The following is a 23034-nucleotide window of genomic DNA, read 5'->3' as shown; positions in this document are numbered from 1 at the left end:
TTTTGAGTTTTATATAAATGGAATCATCCTATATACTTCTTACCATACTTTAATCATGAGATTTTACATGACAGTTTTGCATGGATTTTTCTCCTGAATAATCAGAGGAGGTCTGATCGCTTTGGACCCTCATTCCAGCAGCATGCTGACAAGCTGGACCTAAATTTGTCCCTCCCACCTCCATCCCAGGCAGGACACCCACTGGATTCCGTTTGCCAGGGAGCATTTGTCTTGGTCACTCTAACTGTCAACGTTCTTCGGCTTCTCCCCTGGTCTTCAGCCCATCCCCAAAAGGGATCACTGGATGTACACTGGGGAACTGCATCCAGAACCTTCTCTCACCCCACCCCTCCATCTGCATCCAGTACCCTCTGAGGCAGAGATCAGGCGAGGAAATTGGCACCTCAGAGAGGTGAAGTCACTTGCCCAGGGCCACACAGTGTTGTAAAGGTCAGATCCTGGATTCAAACCCGACTGGCCTGACTCCAAACCCCAGGCTCTTGTCATCTCCCCACAAGGCTCCCTCGGGCATCCAGACCCAGGCGTGAACAGTCCCCTCCTGCCTCCTTCCAGTGGGAAGGAAGCTGGACTTTTTCCAAAGGAAACGCTGGGAAACACAAAGCCCCAAACAGAAAACAGGGCAGGGATGGTTCCCAGGCCCTGGCTGCCTAACCTTAGGTGATGCAAGTCTAGTCTGGGCTAGGCTGGTCTGGACTGGTGCAGCCTCCCCAGATGCGTCAAGGGAAGGTGGCATCATGCCATGCCCTGAGTGTCCACCATGGGCCAGGCACTTCATCTGTCATTCCCCAATACTCACAATGTACCTGTGAGGTTTGTATTATTATTTAGCCCCATTTTACAGATGAGAAAACTGAGGTTCAGAAAGGTTGAATGTCGTGCCTTAGACCACAGCGTCTGAGTGGCTGAACTGGGTTTGAATGCATTGAGAATGGCTTCCATGTCATGACACTGTGCTACCCTGACACTGTGCTACCCTGGCCCTGTTCTTCTCCTTGGCCTGCCTCTCTTCTCGAGCGACCTCCACTCTCCTGTGGTCGTGAAGCTGTGACCAGGTGCTTCACCTTGGGTGCTTAAAAATTCCAGAGTCTGGCTGGCCTGGCTTGAGGTTTAATTGCAGGAGCCACTTGCAAAATCACCAAGTGGCTCCTGCAACTAAACCTCAAGCCAGGCCAGCCAGACTCCAGGCCTGAGGTGGATGGCCTCAGTCTGCTCATCTGGAAAGTGGGGATAATATTACTGCTTTCTATTATTTATTTATTTATCTATTTATTTAGGTTTTTGAGACAGAGTCTCACTCTGTTATCTAGGCTGGAGTGCAGTGGCATGATCTCGGCTCACTGCAACCTCCACCTCCCAGATTCAAGCCATTCTCCTGCCTCAGCCTCTTCATTAGCTGAGATTACAGGTGCCTGCCATCACACCTGGCTAATTTTTGTATTTTTAGTAGAGACGGGGTTTCGCCATATTGGCCAGGCTGGTCTTGAACTCCTGACTTCAGGTGATCCATCTAGCTCAGCCTCCCAAAGTGCTGGGATTACAGACGTGAGCCACCATGCCCGGCCTACTTTCTATTATTATTTGGAGGTTTAACAAAGTCTGTGGACTTTTGAATCTGGAAGAATTAGCAGTGGTCTGTTAGAGTGGGAAGAGGGCTCACGGATGTGCAGAGGTCCTAGAGCAGGAAAGAACTTGATCCGCTGGAGGCCCATGTGGCTGGGTCAGAGCAGGCTCTGGTGTGGCTGTAGGTGTGGACAGCGGCCTGACCACAGAGCACTGTAGGTCACAATGAGGGGTGTGGACCTAAACCTCAGGGGAACCTGAGTAGGAGCCATGGAAGAGTTGAAACAAGGCAGTGTCCCGGTCAAGTTTGGTTTTTAGGAAGATCTCTCAGGCCGCAGTGAGTGGTGAGAGGCTGAGAGGTGAGCGGTGAGAGGTCCTGGAGGCCAAGGGATGAGGCCTTTGGGTTTCAATATCCCTTTTGTATGGAATGAGGTTGGGCTGGTCCACAGACCAGACCTTATCCTCCAATTTCCCATAGAGGCTGTGTTTCCAGATTCAGGGTTTCATGTTACACAGAGTTATTCTTTCTGGAATGTGTCCCCCAAGCAACCCCGCTGGACCCTCTGTGGAAGGAGGGGCTCTTCTGAGTGCAAGATTCGCATGTATGCAAAAAAGCGAACATGCCGGCCCTGCGCCTTGCTAGTGTCTGTCCCTGAAACAGACCAGCAACCAGCGGACAAAGCAGTGCCCAGGAGTTGGGCCAGGCTGCAAACATCAACAACAACAGTAATAGTAATAATAGTAACCTTTATTGATAAAGCCTCTGACCTAGAATGAGCTCATGGAATCCTAGAGTAAGCCTGGGACATAGCTGTCATTACCATTGTATGGATAAAGAGACTTGTGGGAAGGAGTGCCTTGTCCAAGGTTGCTGAGTGGCAGAACAAGGCGGGTGGCCGCAGCCCTGACACTGTCACCTGTGGGCTGGGCAGCCTCAGAGGGGTGGTGAGTCAGGCATATTGTTGAGCTCTGTGGGATCTAGACAGCCCTGCAACTGTCCCCAGTGTGCAGAAAAGCCAGAAAATTCCATCTTGGCGTCCTGACCTCCACCTCCGCTCCAGCTCACACAATCTGCCCAGTTGAGTTATTCTCCCTGGAAGAGCTCGGCAATTTGGGCTTTTCCAAACCCAGCAAGAGCCTCCAAGTCTAGAATCCTCCCTGTGGCCTCTCCCTGGCCTTGTCTCTTCCTCCCTCCCCTTGGCTCTCCACACTACACTGAGTGCCGAGCGCATCGGCCTGATTCTGTTTCTCAAGCTGCTCATACTCTGTCCTGCCTCCAGCCTTTGAACGGGTCATTCCCTTCACCTGGAAAGCCCTCTTCACTCCCTCTTCCTAGCTTACTCCTATTCATCCTTTCTGTCTCAATGTAAAGGTCACCTCCTCCTGGAAGCCTTCCTTTACCTCCCAGGCTAGCTTAGAGCTACCTCTTGCATTTTCTCAGCAACCTGTGATTGTGATTCTCCATGGTGAGATGGGGTTGCATGTCGTATTCTTTCTTTCTTTTCTTTCTTTCTTTTTCTTTTTTTTTTTGAGATGGAGTCTCGCTCTGTTTCTCAGGCTGGAGTGCGGTGGCACAATCTTGGCTCACTGCAAGCTCCGCCTCCTGGGTTCATGCCATTCTTCTGCCTCAGCCTCTAGAGTAGCTGGGACTACAGGCACCCGCCACCATGCCTGGCTAATTTTTTGTATTTTTCAGTAGAGACAGGGTTTCACCATGTTAGCCAGGATGGTCTAGATCTCCTGACCTCGTGATCCGCCCGCCTCGGCCTCCCAAAGTGCTGGGATTACAGGCGTGAGCCACCGCGCCCGGCCCACATGTCTTTTTCATTCCTCATTCTATGCCCTCGCAGTCTCAGAGAAAAACCCAGGAACGATGAGAAAGGAGTGATGGGGAGGTTGCCCTTCAGTGTCAAAGCAGTGGAAGGGGATGTATGAGACAGAGAAGGGACATGTACCCTTGTATATTACATAGTCCACGTTGTGCTGGTTCTGTAGTTGGGGATATACCTTTCCCATGTAGATCAGCCGAAGACTCAAGGCAAAAAGCAACAGGCCAGCTTCCCACTGGGACCCATTGTGGGGGCAATTGTGAGGTGACAGTCCCGGGGGGACTCCGCAAAAGGAAACCTGCATTTTCAGGATATGGGGGCACAAGAGCTTTTTTAAAAATATGTTTTCTACCATTTGTTTGAGCAGCTCTTCCCATTTATTTATTTATTTAGAGACAGCCTCCATCTGTCGCCCAGGCTGGAGTGCAGGGGCGCCATCTCAGCTCACTGCAACCTCCGCCTCCTGGGCTCAAGTGATTTTTGTACCTGGGCCTCCCAAGTAGCTGGGATTGCAGGCATGTGCCACCACGTAGTAGAGATGGGGTTTTGTCATCGTGGCCAGGCTGGTCTCGAACTCCTGACCTCAAGTAATCTGTCCGCCTCGGCCTCCCAAAGTCTGGGATTACAGGCTTGAGTCATTGCACCCTGCCATCTCTTAACTTTTAAATAAAAGAATATTAACAGGTGCAACAGAGCCTGGCATGATGACTTGGGCCTGTAGTCCCAGCTACTCAGGAGGCTGAGGTGGGAGGATCTTTTGAATGTAGTTCAAGGCCAGCCTGGGCAACATGGAGAGACCCTGTCTCTGAAAAAAGAAAAAGTGTGTGTGTGTGGGCGGGGGGCAACAAAATACAAGCTTTTTAAACGGTAAATACTCTCTGCGTTTAGGAAGTGCCCTGTTGGAGAGGAGAGAAGGCTTTGTGAGAATCTTGGAGTCCTGAGCTCTGGATACTCGTCTATGTGGAGCCCAGAACAGTCCAGGACTTTCTGAGAGAGCCAAGGGTGTCTGGGGGAGAGCCTGGTGGTGATGGGAGATGATTCCATACATGCTCGAAACATGCTAAGAGCAATGGGAGGTACTTTTGTATTTTCCTAATTAAAAGATACCCGCCCCAGGACTGGGCACAGTGGCTCAGGTCTGTAATCTAGCACTTTGAAAGACGGAGCTAGGAGGATAGCTTGAGGCCAGGAGTTTGAGACCAGCCTGGGAAACGTAGAAAGACCTCATCTCTACAAAAATTTAAAAGTTAGCCAGGCATGGGGGCATGTATGTATAGTCCTAGCTACTCAAGAGGCTGAAGTGGGAGGATCGCTTGAGGCCAGGAGTTTGAGGTTACCACTGCACTCCAGGCTGGGCAACAGAGCAAGACCTTGTCTCTCAAAACAAAACAAAAAAACCCAAGTATTTTTTGGCCAATTTAAGTATATAAAAAACCCTCACAAACTCAAGACAATGAAACTGTCACATACCTACTTAAAAACTACATTTACGAGTTTGGTACTACCTGCAAAATTACAATTTTTATTGTAATTTTGGATGTTTATAGCAATAACCTGAAAAATAGGCTTAAAATAAGATCATATAAATAAACATTGGTTTTTCTTTTCTTTTCTTTTTTTTTTTTTTTGAGACAGTCTTACTCTGTCGCCCAGGCAGGAGTGCAGCGGCATGATCTCGGCTCACTGCAACCTCTGCCTCCTGGGTTCAAGTAGTTCTCCTGCCTCAGCCTCCAGAGTAGCAGGGATTACAGGCACCCACCACCATGCCTGGCTAATATTTTGTATTTTTAGTAGAGACAGGGTTTCACCATGTTGTCCAGGCTGATCTCAAACTCCTGGTCTCAAGTGATCCGCCCGCCTCAACCTCCCAAAATGCTGGAATTACAGGTGTGAGCCACCGCGCCCAGCCTTGAATATTGCCTTTTCCTGTAGTTTCTGAAACAATTTAATTTCAAACCCTTCACCTGCATTTCTTTTGTTAATTTTGGTGAAGTATACATAACATGAAATTTACCATCATCACCATTTGTATGTGTACTGTTCAATGACAGTAAGTGCATTCCCGTTGTTATACAACCATCACCACCATTTATCTCCAGTACTCTTTTCATTTTGTAAAACAAACTGTATGCATTAAAGAATAACTTCCCAGCTGCCCTGACCCTAGTCCCTGGCAGCTACCATTCTGCTTTTTCTGTCTCTGCATTTGACTACCCTTAGGTACCTCATGGAGGTGGAATTGTACATATTTGTGCATGTGTGACTGGCTTATTTCACCTAACATAATGTCTTCAAGGGTCATCCATGTTGTAGCATGTATCAGAATTTCCCTCCTTTTTAAGGCTGAATAGTTTATTATGTGTACATATCTCAGATTTTGTTTATTCATCTGCCAGTGGACCCTTGAGTTGCTTCTGTTGCTTCATTATTGTGAATAATGCTGCAGTGAACATGGGTGTGCAAATATCTCTTTGAGTCCCTGCCTTCAGTTATCTTGTGTATATACCCAGCAGTGGTTTGCTAGACCTATAGTAATTCTATTTTTAAGTTTTTTAAGTAACTGCTGTACTATTTTCCATAGTGGTTGCACCATTTTATATTCCTTTCAATAGTGCACAGGGTTCCAATTTCTCCACATTCTGTTTTTTGTTTTTGTTTTTGTTTTTGTTTAATAGTAGCCATCCTAGTAGGTGTGAGGTGGTATCGCATTGTGGTTTTGATTTGCATTTCCCTAATGATTAGTGAAGTTGAACATCTTTTTTATGTTCTTATTGGCCATTTGTATATCTTCTTTGGAAGGATATCTATCCAAGCCCTTTCCCTATTCTTTACTCTTTCTTTATTTTGAGATGGAGCCCTGCTCTGTTGCCCAGACTGGAGGGCAGTGGCATGATCTCAGCTCACTGCAACCTCTGCCTCCCAGGTTCAGGCGAATTCTCCTGCCTCAGCCTCCGGAGTAGCTGGGATTATAACTGTGCACCACCACGTCCAGCTAATTTTTGTATTTTTAGTAGAGATGGGGTTTCACCATGTTGGCCAGGCTGGTCTCGAACTCCTGACCTCAGGTGATCTGCCCACCTCAGCCTCCCAAAGCGCTGCGATTACAGGCATGAACCACCATGCCCAGCCCCCTTTCTCCATTCTTTAATTGGGTTGTTTGGGTTTTTTTGTGGTTGAGTTGTAGGAGTTCTTTATATATTCTGGATATTAACTCCTTATCAGGTATATGGTTTGCCAATATTTTCTCCCATTTCATGGGTTACCATTTCACTTTGTTGATTGTATCTTTTGATGCACAGAAATTTTACATTTTGACAAAGTTCAATTTATTTTTTCATTTGTTGCTTGTGCTCTACCTGCTCTGTGTGTGTGTTTTTGTGTGTGTGTATGTGTGTGTGTGTGTGTGTGTGAGAGAGAGAGAGAGAGACAGGGTCTTACTCTGTCTCCCAGGCTTGAGTACAGGGGTATGATCTTGCCTCACTGCAGCCTTGAACTCCTGGGCTCAAGCAATCATCCCATCTCAGTCTCCAGAGTAGCTGGGACTACAGGTGAGTGCCACCACACTGGCTAATTTTTGTATTTTTAGTCGAGACAGAGTTTTGTCATGTTGCCCAGGCTGGTCTTGAACTTCTGGGCTCAAGCAATCTAATGGCTTCATCCTCCCAAAGCGCTGGGATTACAGGTGTGACTCACCTTGCCTGGCCTCTATCTGCATTTTTGAATCTGTGTCCTTTGTCATTACCAGGCCACTTTTTGAGATGTCCATCATTTTCTAGCGCACCTATCTCCAGTTCTCTAAGTTGTTTGTTACAACTTCTTACAGGGTGCTAAAATTATCCCAAGCCAAAAATAACTGTTTGCTGAACATTAGGCTACTAGGTTACTTTTATTCTTCTGGTAGTTATAAATTCATAATCTGCACACCTTTTTTATTGTGTTATACAATGGGCAGTAAAAGGCTTGTTTGCAACAATATCCATCCCCTGTGTGCATGAGACCACACTCCCTGGAGAAATTCTAAAGCTACAACAAAATTACTTTATCTTTCTTTTAGCCCATTTGTCAGGTTACTGCCATTAACATCCAAATTGATCATCTAGTGAGGCCATTTCAGACTAATGCATCTTTCCCAAATAGCATTCTATTGGTCAAAATGAAGTAATTGGGAATGTGTCCCATAATACAGCATACTCTCTAAGCAGTCAAATCTAAGGAATAATTTTTGGAGAAAAGCCCTACTTTATATTCTGTCTAGGCTCTAATAACCGTAACAATAACAGCAATAGAAATAACCACCATATGTTGGATATCACTCCAGCCTGGCACTGAGCTCAGCGCTTCACACATACTCTCACACTGAATCCACAAAACAGCCTGATGAGGAAGATTCTCATTGATATGGTTTGGCTCTCTGTCCTCTCCCAAATCTCATCTCCAGTTGTAATCCCCATGGGTCGAGTGAGGGGCCTGTAATCCCTATATGTCGAGGGAGGGAGGTGATTGGATCATGGGGGAAGTTTCCCTCATGCTGTTCTTCTGACAGTGAGTGAGTTCTCAGGAGATCTGATGGTTTTATAGTGTTTGGAAGTTCCTCCCTCACTCTTCTCACTCCTGCCGCCTTGTGGTGAAGGTGCCTGCCTCCCCTTCGCCTTCCACCATGATTGTGTTTCCTGAGGCCTTCTCAGTCATAAGAAACTGTGAGTCAGTTAAACTTCTTTTGTTTATAAATGATCAAGTCTCAGGTATTTCTTTATAGCAGTGTGAAAACAGACTAATACACTCATATTGTTCCCAGCCTACAAATGGGGAAATTGAGGCTCAGGCAGGTAAAAGGCACGTGCCCACCAGCCACGCAAGTACTGATCGGTAGATCTGGAATTTGAACCCATGTTTCTCAGAGACCAGGCTCTTGTTTGTTTGTTTGTTTGTTTATTTTTGAGACAGAGTCTTGCTCTGTCACCTAGGCTGGAGTACAGTAGTGTGATCTTGGCTCACTACAACCTCTGCCTCCCAGGTTCGAGTGATTCTCCTGCCTCAGCCTCCCGTGTAGCTGGGATTACAGGTGCCCACCACCATGCCTGGATAATTTTGTATTTTTAGTAGAGATGGGGTTTTACCTTGTTGGCCAGGCTGATCTTGAACTCCTGACCTCAGATGATCCGTCCGCCTCAGCCTCCCAAAGTGCTAGGATTACAGGCATGAGCCACTGTGCCCAGCCTATTTATTTATTTATGTTTATAGACATGGAGTCTTGCTATGTTGCCCAGGCTGGCCTTGAATTCCTGGGCTCAAGTGATGTTCTCGCCTAAGCCTCCCAAGTAGCAAGCTCTTAATCATCACATGACTCTGCCTTTATCGATAAGATTTATGCCTGCCGTGAGTGCCCTAGCACCACACGTGCCCCAGAGAGAAGCCTGCCCAGGTAGCTGGGTTTGCAGTGCTCCCACCTTGAACCTGCCAAGTCAGCTGCAGTGCTGGGGCCCAGACCCAGCCTTGTTCCCTCTGCCCCATGGTTGCTGGTCCTTCCTGGGATGCAGGCTGATCCAATGAAGGCACATCGCATGTGGCTCCTCCTCACCCCTTCTCAGGCAGCTTGGAACTAACTCACCAACACACTTGGAAGGAAGGAAAGAATACTGGGAAGAAAGCTGCCACTCACTCTGGCCACATGTTACACACAGTGATGACAACATAAAAACATCCGAGGCACAAGAGATCCTGGTTGCCTCTGGCTTTGTTTTGGAAAAGGAGCTTTCCAAAATGTTTACTTCTGGTAAGCTTTTTTTTTTTTTTTTTAATCATGGAATATTTCAAACATATGTAACAGTAGAATAATGCACTGGTTACTCAGCCTCAGAGTGACAACTCATGCCCAGTCTTGTTTCCTCTACTTCCCACCCCGATACCCTTATCTCATTGGGTTATTTTAAAGCAAATCCTAGGCACCATAATGTTTCAACCATGACTATTTTGGTATATATTTCTAAAAGATAAGGGAGTCTTTAAGAGGTAATAATAGCCATAATACCATTATCACTCCTAGAGAAATTGTCATCGAATTGATCTAGTCAGCATCTACAATTTCCCTGATTGTCTCATACATGTTGTGTGTTTTAAGTCTCTAATCTATAGTTTCTAGATACCCAGAAACTAATTCTAGATTAGTTTAAGTCTCTAATCTATAGTTTCTCTCTCCCCACATCTCTGTCTCTCTCTCCACCTCTCCACCCTTGCCATTTATTAATATTTGTGGAAGAAACCCATTGTTTGTCCAGCAGCGTTTCTCCCAATCTGGATTCTGCTGCTTGTATTCCTGTGGGGTCCTTTAACATGTTTCTCTGTCTTCGGAATTTCCTGTAATTAGATCTAGAGGCTTGATCAGATTCAGGTTCAATTTTTGGCAGCAATACTTCATAGGAGGTATTGTGCTGTGTCCTTTTGTCAGGAGACCCTTAATGTCTTGTGATCTCTGTTTTTGGGTGAAGTTTGTAGTTGTGGATGTTCACTGCCTAGATTCATTATTTCATTAAGGATTGCAAAATAATGATGCTTTTTTTTTTTTTTTTTGAGATGGGGTTTTGTTCTGTCGCCTTGGCTGGAATGCAGTGGTGCGATCTTGGCTCACTGCAACCTTAATCTCCTGGGCTCAAGTGATCCTCTCACCTCAGCCTCCCAAGTAGCTGGGACTACAGGCATGTGCCACCACACCCAGCTAATTTGATGTTCTAATCCTATCTTCCTTCTTCATTTATTAGCTGGAATACTTGAAAAAGGGCGTCTCCTCGTTAGCTCTTTAGTTACCCCAAGGCACAGTATGCTCTCTTCCAGTATATACACTATAGACAATGAAAGACTTAGTTCTTTAATGGTTTTCAAATAATGAGTTTGTTTCCTAGCATCCTAAGAGGTTTTTTAAAATTGATTTTTAAAAAAATATCATAATGGGGCCGAGCTTGGTGATTTACACCTGTAATCCCAGCACTTTGGGAGGTTCAGTCGGGAGGATCACTTAAGCCCAGAAGTTCGGGACCAGCCTGGACAACATGGCAAGACCCTGTCTCTACAGAAAATACAAAAATTAGCCATGGAGTGCATGCCTGTAGTCCCAGCTACTTTGGGAGCTGAGGTAAGAGGATTACTTGAGCACAGAGGTCGAGCCTGGGCAACAGAATAAGACCCACGCCCAACTCTCTCAAAAAAAGAGTGTCATTATGAATATAGCGACTTAATGTTATTTGATGTGTTTCAGCCCCCTGTGATTCTTATTCTTATTGGTGCTCAAATGATCCTATTCAGCCAGAGAGAACCTTTTGGATTGGTTCTTGATGTCTTTGACCCCAGCTGGCTTTGATGGCTTCCTTGTTTTCTGGAACAGCAAGTTCCCCCAGACTCATCTTGTACATTTTCTACCCCAAACCTGGAATGAGCCGTCTCTCTAAGGAGTCCTGGTTCCTTTCAGTGAGGAACATTATTTAGAAAGCACAATCTTGTTTTATGCAATGCTTATTACTATTGGGTTGGTCATTGTTTCTGGGCATTTTGAGTGAATAGAGCTCAGAAATACATTTTTTAAAAGGTAAAATGCGTCATAAATTATGCTTACCCAAACTTGGAAGCAGCCAAGATGTCCTTCAACAGGTGACTGGGTAAACAAACTGTGGTACAGCCAGACCATGGAATATTATGCAGCACTAAAAAGGAAGAGTTACCAAGCCATGAAAAGACACAGGAGAACCTTAAATGTTAGGTGGAAGAAGCCAGTCTGTAAAGGCTACAAAGATGATTCCAACTATACGAAAAACCAACACTATCAAGACAGTAAAAGATCCATGGGGCCAGGCACGGTGGCTCACGCCTGTAATCCCAGCACCGTGGGAGGCTGAGGAGGGCAGATCACGAGGTCAGTAGATCAAGACCATCCTGGCTAACATGGTGAAACCCTATCTCTCCTAAAAAAATACAAAAAATTTAGCCGGGCGTGGTGGCTGGTGCCTGTAGTTCCAGCTACTCAGGAGGCTGAGGCAGAAGAATGGCGTGAACCTGGGAGGCGGAGCTTGCAGTGAGCCGAGATCACACCACTGCACTCCAGCCTGGGCAACAAAGCAAGACTCCGTCTCAAAAAAAAAAAAAAAAAAAAAATCCATGGATTCCCCGTGTTTGGGGGAGGGAGGGCTGGAGAGGGGGAACACAGGGGATTTCTTTAGAGTAGTGAAACTACTCTGTATGATATTATAATAGTAGATATATGTCATTATACATTTGTTCAAACCCATAGAATGTCAATTAAGAGTGAACTTGAATGTAAACTATGGACTTTAGTCAACGTCTCATTATTGATGTATCAGTTGTAACAAAAGTATGCCATTATGCAATGTCACTGGTCTGATTTTTAAAAAAGAGCACGCCATTACTGACAGATGTTCACAACAGGGGAAACTGGGAGGGGGTGGGGGAGATGAAGGGAACTCTCTATTTTCTGCTGAAATTTTCTGTAAACCTAAAACTGCTAAAAAAAATAAAGTCTACTAATGTACTTTAAAAATCATGAGTTCATATTGACACTTCTAATTGAAATTCAGGTTTACCATGTTTTTACTTAGCCTCGTCTGTTCTTTCTCCCATGACAAATGCCCTTTCTTTTCAGTTCCCAGTGAAAGATAAACTCATCTGTTGAGTCTCATTTGAACTTCACCCTCTCAGATAAGAATGCCAGTACCATCATGTCTTAGTCCATCTGGGTTGCTGTAACGAAATACCTTAGACTGGATAATTTATAAACAACAAAAACTTATTGCTCACAGTTCTGGACGCTGGAAGTTCAAGATCAAGGCCCAGCAGATTTGGTATCTGGTGAGGGTTTGCTCTCTGCTTCAAAGATGGCACCTTCAGCTGGGCACCTTGGCTCATGCCTGTAATCCCAGCGCTTTGGGAGGCTGAAGCAGGTGGATCACTTGAGGTCAGGAATTTGAGACCAGCCTGGGCGACATGGTGAAACCCCATCTCTAGTTAAAAAACAAAAAACAAAAAACAAAAAAAAAAAAACCACAAAAATTAGCCCAGCATGGTGGTGCGCACCTGCAATCCCAGCTACTCAGGAGTCTGAGGCACGAGAATTGCTTGAGCCCGGGAGGTGGAGGTTCTAGTGAACTGACATTGCGCCACTGCACTCCAGCCTGGGCAACAGAGTGAGGTCTTGTCTCAAAAAAAAACAAAAAAGCGAAAAACAAAGATGGCACCTTCTAGCTGTGTCCTCACGTGGTGTAAGGGCAAAGGGACGAAGAAGCTCCCCCCAGAAGGGCACTAATCTGATTCATGAGGGCAGAGTCCTTATGACCTCATCACCTCCTAAAGGCCCCACCTCTTAATAGGTTTCAACATAGAAATTTTGGGGTGACACATTCAGACCACAGCACCCCAACAGTATGATTATTATTTTTTTTCTTTTGTAGTTTATGTCTTTATTTTTGCTTTTTCTTTAGGGAATGTCTTATTAGGGAGGGACAGTCAAAATGACTGCGTTTTAGTGACCTGGGGTAATTCTCTGTGTGGTGATGTCACCAACTTGCCATAAGTTAGCTTTTTGGGTTTGTTTTGCTTTTGATATTTGAAGTTTCTTTTCCAAGCATTTCACATTATTTAATGATTATATTAAATATTTGCCTGGTTTCCAAGTCAGGTCTACAAAGCAAGAAATATTATGAAAGGTCTGTCTCCCCCTCCACCCTGTTTCCTTCCTCCTCTCCCTTTAGAGAAATGTTGCTGCTTCAAGTTTTTGTTTTGTCCTTCCATTTTCAAATTTAATGCCTCTACTTTTCTTAGATAAATGGGAGTATAAGCTACATAGTCTTCTCCCAATTATAAACCACATTTTTTCAAGTCAAGCTCCCGATGCTTGCAGAGGAAGGCCTGACCTCAGACGTTGCACATCATCATCATCTACCCAATTTGAAACAAGTTATTTCTGCTTTTTGTCAAGGGTCTATTACTATTTCTAGGCATTGCTTTTGTTTTGTTTTGTTTTGTTCTGTTCTGTTCTGTTCTGTTTGGAGACAAGAGTTTCTCTCTGTTGCCCAGGCTGCAGCGCAGTGGCACAGTCTGAGCTCACTGCTACCTCCCCCTCCTGGGCTCAAGCGATTCTTGTGCCTCAGCCTCCCAAGTAGCTGGGATTACAGGAGTGTGCCACCACACCCAGCTAATTTTTGTATTTTTTGGTAGAGACAGGATTCTACCCTGTTGGTCAGGCTGGTATCACACTGCTGACCTCAAGTGATCTGCCTGCCTCGGCCTCCTAAAGTGCTGGGATTTCAGGCGTGAGCCACCGTGCCTGGCCAAGGCATTGTTAATTGAGCTTTCAAACAACCCCAATGGGATAGGTATTATCTCTGGTTTTTGTAGAAGAGGAAACTGGGGCTCAATGAGCTGGGATTTGAACAAGTGTCTCCCTGATTTCACTTACTTGTTCATAAATATTTCTGCAGCACCTGTTTCAGACCCTAGTATCCTAGGTACTAGGATACAGAAATGACCCACAGAGGGTCCTGTCCTCCTGGAGCTCACATCTAGTGGGGTCATCATGTCTGAGCAGACAACTGTGGTATGGGACTGTCCATCTGTCCACCTCCTGCAAGGCAGCTCCTCAAAGGAATCTGCATCTGATCCACTCTGGGCGAGAGCCCAGCACAGCTAAAATCAGCAGATGTTTGTTGAATGAATAAGTAAATAAATAAAGTTAAAAAAAACCCACAAAGCTTGAAGTTGTTAATTGAAGTGTGGTGCCTCTGAAACTAGCAAACCTTTGTAAAAAGTTTTAATAACATTTAAATTATGAATATAATATACTTTATTATAGAAAAATTGGAAAGCATAGAAAAGCACAAATGAGAAAATAAAAATAATTCATAATACCAGCCCTCAGAATTAGCTTTTTTTTTTTTTTTTTTGAGTTGGAGTCTCACTCTGTCACCCAGGTTGGAGTGCAATGGCGCCATCTCTGGCTCAATACAACCTCCGCCTCCCGGGTTCAAGCAGTTCTCCTGCCTCAGCCTCCCGAGTACCTGGGATTACAGGCGCCCACCACCATGTCCAGCTATTTTTGTGTTTTTAGTAGAGACAGGGTCTCACCATATTGGACAGGCTGGTCTCAAACTCCTGACCTCGTGATCCGCCTGCCTTGGCCTCCCAAACTGCTGGGATTACAGGCTTGAGCCACCATGCCGGGCTTTTATTTTTTTAATATTTATTTATTTATTTTGAGACAGAGTCTTACTCTGTCACCCAGGCTGGAGTGCAATGGCGCAATCTCAGCTCACTGCAACCTCTGTCTCCCGGGTTCAAGCGATTCTCCTGCCTCAGCCTCCTGAGTAGCTGGCATTACAGGGAAACACCACCATGCCTGGCAAATTTTTTGTATTTTTAATAGAGATGCGGCTTCACTATGTTGGCCAGGCTGTTCTCGAACTCCTGACCTTAAGTGATCAACCCACTTCTGCCTCCCAAAGTGCTGAGATTACAGGTGTGAGCCACTGTGCCTGGACTTATTTTGGTCTTTTTTCTGTAGAAACATCCTTTAAGAAAAAAATTTGGATCATACCATCTACATAGCTCTGTTGTTTGCAATGAGAAAAATCTGTAACAATGCATCATGACCATTTTCCTAAGCAAATATCCCATTAAAGCTAAGCGTCTACTTAGCGATTGGATTTATTTTTTGCCAGTGATGACATCTTTCCCCACATAAAATACTTATGAACTCAAGATTAAGGCTGAAATCACAATGGAAAGAATAGCAGGCTTTGAGGCTGCACGCTGTGCTTCAGTCTCAATTACACAGTCCTTCCCCAGCAAACGCCAGGGAAATTCGACGAAGACATCCGCCGGGGGGATCAGTCTTCCTTGGCCCCTTTAATATTATGAGTTGTATTATCAGCACAACCGCTTTCTGCAGTTCCGAACTTTGCAGGTACCACTAAAATTTCCTCTTGGCTGCAGAGAGGAACTATCATACAGTCATTAGAGCATGTGATTAAGGGCTGGCTCTGGAGTGGGACCTCCACCTAAGTCCTGCTCCACCTGAGATGGTCGTGTGACCTTGGCAAGGGACTTCACTCTGTGGACTCCAGATTCCTCATCTGTAACTCAGGGCAGCTACTGTACCCACCTCTTCAGGGAGTCATGAGGAATCAATAGCACAGTGCCTAACACATAAGCCACCCATAAATATCAGCTATTGTTATGACAACTTGTGTGTTTGGAGCTTCTGCTCTTATTTTCTGAGCTGCGCTTGCCATTCGCTGGTGTCAGGGCTGCTCTTGGCAGCTTGTCTTGATGGGAAGATAATCCAGGCCTTATGAAGTACCTGGATGACTGCCATCATCTTGCCTGGAGGCACTGGGCATGGGCGTCTCAAGCATGCTCTGACCCCACCTGCACCTTAAGCAGCCACGCACCACAATTCCACAGAGGCTTACGATTTTATTTTATTTGTTAACAAGTTCATTTATGACATGATTACATTCATTATGATGTGATTACTATATATACAATCAGGGGAGGCAAGATCATGTCATAAATAAGTTTATGGTCTTTGGAGTTAGACAATATGGGTTCAAATCCCAGCCCTCTTACTTAATTTTTTTTTTTTTTGCAACACAGAGTCTCACTGTGTTGCCCAGGTTGGAGTGTAGTGGATCATGGCTCACTGCAGCCTTGACTTCCCAGGCTCAAGCCATCCTCCCATCTCAGCCTCCCGAGTAGCTGGGACCACAGATGGCATGTGCCACCACGCTTGGCTAGTTTTTTTTGTATTCTTGGTAGAGACAGGGTCTCATCATAATGCCCAGGCTGGTCTCGAACTCCAGAGCTGAAGTGATCCACCAACCTCAGCCTCCCAAAGTGCTGGGATTACAGACGTGAGCCACTGCACCAAGCTATTTATTTGACTTTGAACAATTTCCCATCTCTGAGCTTATCAGTTTCCTCATCAGTAAGTTGGAGATCATAATTGTGAATGGCTTTATTTTCCCCCATCTAGCATCCATTACCATGATTTTGCTTTTCCTTTGGAAGAACCAATTCTCTCCCACCCTGAACCATGATTCAATCCTGGGCTCTGAGTGGGGCATGTGACCCAGGCTTAAGCCAATCAGAACACTCCAGCGTCTGTCCGCAGAGATTCGTCTGTGGGTGGTCATGTGACTCAAGCCAGTCCAATAGGAGGAATCTCCAGGCTTTTGCTTGAAACACTTCTTTTCTATGGCCTTGCCGGTGTGAGGATGTTAGAGCAGCTGCTAGAAAGCCATCTTGCTCCCAAGTGGGACTGGTTGTCTGAGAATGGAGCTGCAATAGAGGAGGTAGAACCAAGAGAGCCCACAGTATGTGCGTAACTTTTGAGCTCCTACATGAAACTGATCATGATTTTCTATTGATACAAGCTGATTAATTTTCTTTCTTTGCTTAAGACAATTTGAATTGGGTATTCTGTCACTTTCAGCTGAAACAGTCCTGGCTGATGAAACAATAGTATGTATTTCCTAGAGTTAAAAGGAGTAGACAAGGAAACATATAAATCTAAAGCCCTCGATACACAATGCCCTTGGCACAAAGTAAGTGCTTAATAAATGGAGTTGTTTATATTCGTTGTTATAAATTTAACTGTAGAAAAACAAGAAAGTACAGGTAAAACAAAAAGACAGTCAGGAAAAACCTTGCTTTTTTTTTTTTTTTTTTTTTTTGAGACAGGGTCTTGCTCTGTCACCCAAGCTAGAGTGCAGTGGCGCAAGGCTCACTGCAGCCTTGAACTCCCAGGCTCAAGTGATCTTCCCATCTCAGCCTCCCAAGTGGCTGAGACCACAGGCACGCACCATCATGTCTGCCTTTTTTTAGTTATTATTTTTTGTAGAGACAAGGCCTCACTATATTGCCCAGGCTGGTCTCAAACAATCTTCATGTCTTGGTCTCCCAAAGTTGTGGGATTACAGGTGTGAGCCACCATGCCTGGCCCAGGCTATTCTTAATCTCACCTTTTTAGAGGTAGATAAATATTTTGAAATATTTTTATTCCGGACACTTTCCTATATATGTGTATTTATATAAGTGCCAAAATAGGATTGCTCTGTAATACTGTTCTGTAGCCTGTTTCACTTGGATATAAATCAAGCACATTATAAAGATATATCTGCACAGCACAGCCATTCATAATGGTTGCATAGCATTCCATGTTTTTGTTGGCTCTTCAGATGATCTCTAAATTATTTTTGTACAAATAACTTTGTGATGGCATTCTCATCATCAATCTATATCTTTGTGGAATACTTGTTTTTTTTTTTTTGGAGACAGTCTCACTCTGTTGCCCAGGCTGGAGTACAGTGGTGCGATCGCGGCCCACTGCAACTTGAACTCCTGGTCTCAAGCAATCCTCCTGCCTCAGCCTCCTGAGTAACTAGGACTACCGGTGCATGCCAGTACGCTCAGGTAATTTTCAAATTTTTTTCTGTAATTTTAAAATTTTTAATTTTTTAAATTTTTTTGTGGAGATGAGGTCTCACTGTGTTGTCCAGGCTGGTCTCGAACTCCTGAGCTCAAGTGATCCTCCAATCTCAGCATCCAGAGTGCTAGGATTACAGATGTGAACCACTGCTTGCCAGATTTTATAATTGTCTAATGATAAGTTTCTAAGGGTAGGAGGGCCGAATCTGGAAGTTTCAAAGACGGAAAAACTTACATTGTAATTTTTATTGAAATGTTTAATATTTGAATAAAGTACATTATTAAGGATTTAAATGTCTTTCCCAGGAAGTGGGGAGCCCCGCCCTGTGGGCTTTAAATCTTGTTCCACTTCAGACGCTTTCACAGTTCTGACGTCATGAATATTGTGTGTGACCACCCAGCACAGGAGGGACTATGATTGCCAGAATGCTGACATCAACAGCCTGTGAGGACACCAAGCTGGATGTGGCTCGCTCTGAACATCTGCCTCTCCTCTCAGGAGACCTAGCTCCTTGCAGAGCCTCATTCTTCTAGGTGTTTCAGGGCGATCCCAGTGGTAAGACAACATGCACCCATAGATGAGTCCTGGTTGCCACTTGATTTTGAAAGGAAAAAGTAAAATTGCATTTATTTCCAAATGACATGCTTATCTAGGTAGAAAATCCATCGTAACCTACAGAAAAGCAACTAGAACTAATAGGCAGGTTTAGTGAGGTTGCCAGATACAGGATCAATATACAAAAATCAACCATATTTCTATCTTCTGGTGATGAACCATCATTAATTTAGTTTTTTTAAACAGTGTGATTGAGGTTTTCATATAAGTTCTGGTTACATTTTACACCCCCTCTTTCCTCCCTCACGCATGCTGCCGTTGCACTGCCAGACAAAGTTCACCACCACAACCACTGGTCATGTCAGAACTCGCAGCTTCTGAGAGCCTCCTTGGCCTCTTAGGGACAAGCGATGCTGCTTCTGTCATGATGGCTACCACTAATCCACATGGCTCCACTTGGCCTGCTGTCCACGTGGAGCTGCTCCTCCCTGTGGACTTCCTGTGCTCTGATGACCTTGGAGGAAACGGCAAGGCCACTGGCTCACACTTGGTTAGGGGCCCCACAGCAAGATGGCTTGGGCACACGAAGGGCTAGAGTTTAGAGAAACGGGGCTTCCTTCTGCACAGCCCCTCTTCTCTCCACACTGTCAGGAGACCTGTGTCCACACTGCTGTCAAGACTGCCATCTGCCCCCCAGAGCACCACCTTGTGTCCACACTGCCCTCAGCTCCCCAGCCTGGGCTGAGCCCAACTCGCTGTTGCTGGCTCTGTTCTCCTGGGGTAGATCCTGTCTCAGGGGCTCTCTGCTCCTCCTCAGAACCCTGCCTTGCCACCCAGCTCTCTTGTCCTCCTAGGCTGGCATGTATCTGAGCCCCCTGCTGTTGTGCCTCATGTTTGACCCCAGTAGGCTGCCCAGTCCTTGACCAGATCGTCCATTCCCTGACAGATGCAGAAATGGAGACTCAGAGGGCCCCAACCTGTCCAAGGCCCCAGCAAATAATGACGGAGCTGGAGTTTGAACCCATTCCTCCCTGATATACCAAGTTTCGTGCTGGTTCTGCCATGTCCTCCAGGGCCAGCTCACTTCCCGCCAGCTCCCAAAATCTGGGATCTGTCAGACTTTGCACGGGGAGGCTGGTGGGCAAAGGGGTGTGAGATGGATGAATGCGCCCTGTGGTACTTTGTGCAAGGATAACCCCTCTCCGCATCCCTGGCCTTTAATCCATGCATCCTCCATCCCTAGTGCCACCCGAGAGCCTGAAAATGCTGCCCCCAGGCCCAGCTTCCTGCCCCCAAGGCTCCTGAGCCTGGAGCCCTCCACCTGCCTCAGCAGGGCGGTGTTGGTCTGGGGCTGGGTTTTGACAGGCAGCTGAGCTCACCACGCTCCAGGCCCGGCCCCCTCCGTCCCCCACCCCCATCCCAGCTGGTTCCAGAAGGGAAGCGGGGGTGGGGGCAACTTCACAGGGAAACTTTTGTTCTTGCCTAGAACAGACATGGGCTGGGGACCGAGCTTCCCCTTGGCTGCCACGGAGACCGGGGCCACTTGAGTTCATGTTTATTTTCACAGTGTGGATTCCATGGAGATAATCGGCCGGGACGGGGAAGCCCTGGGAAGCGGGCTTGGGCCTCCGTGGAGTGCCTACTACGTGCTAGGCCGAAGACAGACAGAAGCCAGTGGAATCTACAAGACAGTCCTGGGGACTAGATGCTGTGCCGTACTTGCCTGAAAAAGAGGCAGCCAAGGTTCAGAGAAGGGAAGCCACTTGCCCAGGGTCACACAGCAGGTTAGCAGAGAGCTGGAAGGGGAGGCTACCTGCTCCTGGGGCTCTTCCTACTTTGTGCCTGAGTTACAAGCAGAGGAATGCACTCTCCCTGAGGCTTCATGGAGAAAGTGCTGCCCAGAGCTCCAAATGGGCCGGGGTCCCTGGAGCAGGATGGACCGGAGCATAGGTGGCTCTTCCAAGACAGAGGCTCTAACCTAAGCTGAGGCCTTGGGCAAACAGTGTAATTCTCTGAGCCACAGACTCCTCTGTGAAACGGGGCTATTAATAGTATTTGTTTCATCACAGGGCTGGCATACAGTAAGAACTCAACGATAACCAGTGCTAATGTTATTATTATTACTGTTGCTAATATTATTATTACTGTTGCTGATGTTATTGTTATTACTGCCACTCTTCTATTTCACCCAGTCCCAAGCCCTTGGGCTCATCGTGGGCCCCAGGAGTCTCCAATAAGATCCATCAGTGCCTTTCCGAGTGGAAGCTTTTTCTGCTGAATCCGTGAGGGATGGGAGAGGAGGGCCGGTCGTGTCTGAATCACTGCTGCTGGCTGCCCCTGAGGAACAGCCCCGGGGCAAAGAGTCACCCCCAGCCCTCCTTGGAGGCCTACTGCCCCTCACTCTGAGCCCTGCCAGCCCTGGTCCCAGTCCTCCCCCACAATCCACCCTCCACGTTATTTATTGATTTTTCTGGATTTACTTTTCCCATCAGTTTATTTCATGTCTGAAATACACCTCGAAGCCCCAGTGCATCCAACTCACTAAGCTGGACTTGCCAGGTCAATGATGAACACGCCAGTTAGACCAGTGTCTATGCAGGAGGACCCAAGGAAACGACCGAATCGAAACCCAAACATGGAACCAATAAAATCCTTAACCTGACACTACAAACTTCCCACAGACTTCAGAGAAATACCTCAAGAAGGGCACGACCTTTTGGTTTCTCCCCAAGGCTACCTCCTCCTCTAGCGGGGTCTTTCTAAAATACAGATTTGACCTTGTCACTTCCCGGCTTCAAAAACCCCTCAATAGCCCCTCAGTATTTATTATTCTTATTCACTAACATTTATCGAGGTCCTCTGCTCGCTGGATCCTTCGCTGAATGCCTTTCGTGTGTTTGTTCCCGTGGGGCAGGGACCACTGCCCTCCCAGTGTCAGGGATGAGGGAATGGCGAGGTGGGGACACCGTTCAGGGTCACACAGCTGGCGAGTGGGATGCAAACCCAGGTTGGTCTGGATCTGAAGCTCATCCGCCTTCCACCTATCTGCTGCCTGGCCAGATGCCTCAGCCTGCCCTTGGGGATCCCCCGCGACCTGGGACTGATGTCCCCCAGCCTCACTTCACATCATGCCTCCCTCTGCCTTGTCTGGGTTGACCCTCTCGCTCATCACTTCTGCCCTTCAGTCTCAATGTGGAAGCTCCAGCATCCCCAGTGGCCTTCAGACCTCAACCCGATGTCCTCCACAGGGACCTCCCTGCCTCCGGTAATCTGACTCAGACTTGAACTTCTGAATCACAGCAACTCTTCACGTCTCCCATTTTGAAATGAAAACCCTCCCTGGATCCCAAGCCTCCTGCTAGTTACCGTCTTCCATCTCTCTTTCCATTTCCTGGCAAGCCTTTAAAAGACGGGTGTGTGGCCCCTGCACTTGTCCACTTCCTCACCACCCCCACCTCTCAGCAGCTTGCTACCATCTCTCACCTGAAACGGCGGCTGGCTCGGCTGCCCCCACCCTGTGGGTTGTCTGGTCCCTTTGCCAGGCTTTTTGGCTTCATCCTATACCCTTAACGTTCCTCTTCCCTGGCTCACCACCTACCCCCTGGCTCCTCCTTCTCCAGCTACATTTTGGCATTTCTTCTTTTCTGTGTCCCCATACTGGTGTACCCCAGCATTCCAACCCAATCTCCATGGTCAGCTGCCTCCTGGTGTCCTCACTGGGACACTCCCCAGACCCCAGCGGCCTTCTCTCCATCAGGCCTCCTCATGGGCCCCATCTCCCTGGGAGGCATCACTGTCAGCCACCAGCCAGGTGTGACGCCCAATCGTGCTGCAGACTTCCTCTTCTTCTCATTCTCCACTCCTCCTCCTGCAAGTCCGGTGCCAAGTCCTGTCCATTCTACCTGTATATCTCGGGACCCCCCCTCGTCGGCACCCCCATTCTGGCTGCCATATTCTCTTACTCCTCTGTAGTCTCCCATCTCTAACCATCCCCCTTCCAAGTTCTGCTCCCTGCTGGGCACAGAGTGACCTTTCTCAAAAGCAAGTGTGATCTTGGCACGTCCCTTCTGTGGCTCCTTGTCACTCTCACGAAAAAACCCACCTCAATAAAGCCCATTGTAATCTGGCCCCTGCCACTTCTCAGTCCTACTGTCTCACTGTGGCATCTTGGATTGGTTCATTAACCTCTCTTGCCGGTCTCTGATGCTCTAGAGCAGAATGAGCTACTGGCACTCCAGGCTTTCATGCCTTCTGCTTTTTTTTTTTTAAATTTTTTGACAGAGTCTTGCTCTGTTGCTCTGGCTGGAGTACAGTGGTGCAATCTCGGCTCAGTGCAGCCTCCACCTCTTGGGTTCAAGTGATTCTCCTGCCTCAGCCTCCTGAGTAGCCAGGTTTACAGGCATGCACCACCATGCCCGCTGATTTTTGCATTTTTAGTAGAGATGGGTTTTAACCATATTGGCCAGGCTGATCTCGAACTCCTGACCTTAAGTGATCCTCACCTCGGCTTCCCAAAGTGCTGGGATTACAGGCATAAGCCACCGCACCTGGCCTTCATGCCTAGTGCTTTTACGTGAGCCTCTC

At 46.7% G+C, this 23034-nt stretch overlaps 2 long non-coding RNA genes across 2 annotated transcripts; both read left to right on the top strand.

Annotated features, from left to right (window-relative positions):
* The first annotated feature begins 1536 nt into the window (after positions 1-1536).
* On the top strand, positions 1537-14149 carry LOC108582470. Its single transcript, XR_001896049.3, has 2 exons — positions 1537-1940; positions 13889-14149. It is a non-coding gene; the product is annotated as an uncharacterized LOC108582470 (long non-coding RNA).
* Positions 14150-17252: 3103 nt separating this feature from the next.
* Positions 17253-22713, top strand: LOC110741465. Its single transcript, XR_002517692.2, has 2 exons — positions 17253-18450; positions 20018-22713. It is a non-coding gene; the product is annotated as an uncharacterized LOC110741465 (long non-coding RNA).
* Positions 22714-23034: the final 321 nt, after the last annotated feature.

This window comes from Papio anubis, chromosome 13 (assembly GCF_008728515.1).
Source record: "Papio anubis isolate 15944 chromosome 13, Panubis1.0, whole genome shotgun sequence".
NCBI classification, from domain to species: Eukaryota; Metazoa; Chordata; class Mammalia; order Primates; family Cercopithecidae; genus Papio; species Papio anubis.
Note: the sequence above shows the minus strand (reverse complement) of the source record. Positions and strands in the feature narration are given on the sequence as shown.